This window comes from Solanum lycopersicum, chromosome 2, assembly GCF_036512215.1.
Source record: "Solanum lycopersicum chromosome 2, SLM_r2.1".
NCBI lineage: Eukaryota > Viridiplantae > Streptophyta > Magnoliopsida > Solanales > Solanaceae > Solanum > Solanum lycopersicum.
In genome coordinates, this window is record NC_090801.1 from 48,493,922 (window position 1) to 48,496,420 (window position 2,499).

General features: G+C 34.0%; 1 long non-coding RNA gene across 1 annotated transcript; it reads right to left on the bottom strand.

Moving 5' to 3' along the window:
* Window positions 1–2,281, bottom strand: LOC138341713 (uncharacterized). Its single transcript, XR_011214583.1, has 3 exons — window positions 1,561–2,281; window positions 821–940; window positions 1–371 (listed from the first exon to the last, which is right to left on the bottom strand). It is a non-coding gene; the product is annotated as an uncharacterized lncRNA (long non-coding RNA).
* Between the last annotated feature and the right edge of the window lie 218 nt (window positions 2,282–2,499).

The window sequence follows — 2,499 nt, forward strand, 5'->3', positions numbered from 1 at the left end:
TTAAAAAAAACTCTTCTCCCTAACAACACCAATTGGAATTGGAATATCACCGATGACATATCAAGGAATTTAGGCGAATATCTTGTAAAAGATTATAATCTCAAAAATTATGACAAGTAGATTGCAAGGAGTGATATATACTTGTAAACTACTCGCAATAATTATACTGGGAAAAAAGGGGATCAATCTTAACCATACTGAACACCAGCAAACGGTTCTACGGAAACAAATAGAGTAGTATTAGAAACTCCACGGTTTCCTGTCTCTATAACCAGTTTCTCCAAGTATTTTGCATGCTCAAGGAAACACTTCATCAGTTCAATAAGCTCTGTCGATTCATCGTCTTTGTAGAGATTCCTCTGTAAAATAACCTTTTAAGGTTTTCAGATTCCTATGAATATGTTTTCGTAGTTGTGTTCCAACACATCCATGTGTTCACAACACCATTGCTTTAAGAAAGTGCGGATACAGAAGAACCACAAAACAGGATATAATCAATTACGGGGCAAATATTTAACAACATAGATCAACACTTCTCATTAAGAAGATTCAGTACATTTTTATGAGAAATACTTTGTGGGAACATGTTAAACTAATGAGATAATAAGCATTTAGAGTAACATAGAAGTTGAAGTTGTAGTAGATGAATGGGAGTGTAATAGTAACACTTTTATGCCAAACAAAACAACAACTACTTAAGGTTCACACATAAAATGCAGAACTCTATATCAAACACACCTCTGACACATGAAATAAAATGAGTGAAAACGAAACCAAAGTATCTCGAAGAATGAAATCAGTTGAAAACATGCATACGAACCTCTTTAGTATGTATTGTCAAATTCTCTAGACAAGGAGTTGAATTTAAGAGTCTATGGATGCCAAGGAAGGTACAATTGTAATGAAACTTCTTCTTTTGCAGGATCATCATGGAAATCATCTATTCCCGGAGATAGAAGTAGATTCATTTTAGTATATTGAGTATCAGAATACCAAATTTATAAAGCTTAAAAACATGCCATACTATATAATAGTACTCCCTCCTCTCGTGCAATTCAGTGTGTGATTTACTACTTCCCCTTAACTTGGCCTGCTGAGGATTGTTAGGAAAGTCGAGCTACGAGAGAAAGGAATGTCTGCAAATCATTTTTTAACCCCAGTAACAGCAGCAAACACAATAGGACCTGTTGACGATTTCCCCACATTGAAGTCCCCCGAAGAGGTACCTAGTAGCAATATATATATACACTAAGAAGCCGGAGCTGGCATATATACGAGGGAAGTACTGCGAAAAGAAATCCACCCCCAATGGCAATGCTGATGTCAAGGCACCCAAAAATAGGCAGGACAGCATTCCAAAGCTAAAGGTAATTGCCTGGTGCGAAGAAGGACACTCAAAATTGGGCTTACAGATTATTTATTGGGAGGAATGAATTTGGAGTATGTGATATATCGAAGAAATATCAAAGAAATTTAGGCCAATATCTTTTTGAACTGTCTTGTAAATAAATAGGAGCAATATATATATATATTCATGTTTTGCATAAAGAGTAAACTGACCTCGATGTACCAGGATGGGATGATTAGCTCATTAGCACATGCTATGCTTTTGTCAATTACTTCACCAGATACACAGAAGTCGTATAATTCGTAAGTAAGATGAGCGTGGATCAAAGACGACAGGTGTCCAAGCCTAATTTTCACACCAACAAAATCCCCAGAAATCTTTAAATGTTGAACATATGGACCAACGATTTCAATGTAACAATCAGCGCATGAGGATGTAAGTGATCAATCAATTCGAGTATCGTGCATTGTCCAGGAAGGAAATAAATTTTTTATCAGATCAACCATGGTTGGAGCGGTAACAATCGAGGTCCACAGAGATTGCCAACGTTTAGTTGTTGTGCACGCATCTATAATGGGAATTGTACAAAGAATTTCAAGAATATGGCAACGTACTCATCCAATCAATTCCAATTTCATCACACTCATTTTTTCCTTTCAATTAGGCGCTATTTTCACTTAATTAACTCTCAAACACAAACATGTATATCTCTGTTAGACAAACAAGCGACTCCATATCCAATTAGAGTTTTCATCTATCCATTATAACTTCAAATCTCTCTACCACTCCTACATATATAAATATATCTACCCTTACAAAAAGTGATAAAACTAACTAAAAATGATCCAAAATGTCCTTCAACCTCCCTTTATAGTTTGGCTCAAAAGTGCTCTTATTATTAATACCTTCACTCAAAATTGCTCTTCTGGTCAATAATTTGTTCCATACAAAATGGATCAAAAAGATGTACTTTTCTGAATAAATATATATTTTCTTTTTAAACATATCTTCTTTATATTTAAATTATTATTAAAGAACAATTCTTCTGAAATCATTTTACCAAATGAAAATATAGGAAATATTTTTTTTTCTTTTTAATTTCATTTAATCAATTAAAACACAATAATTTCATGTACCTTTTTAACATATAA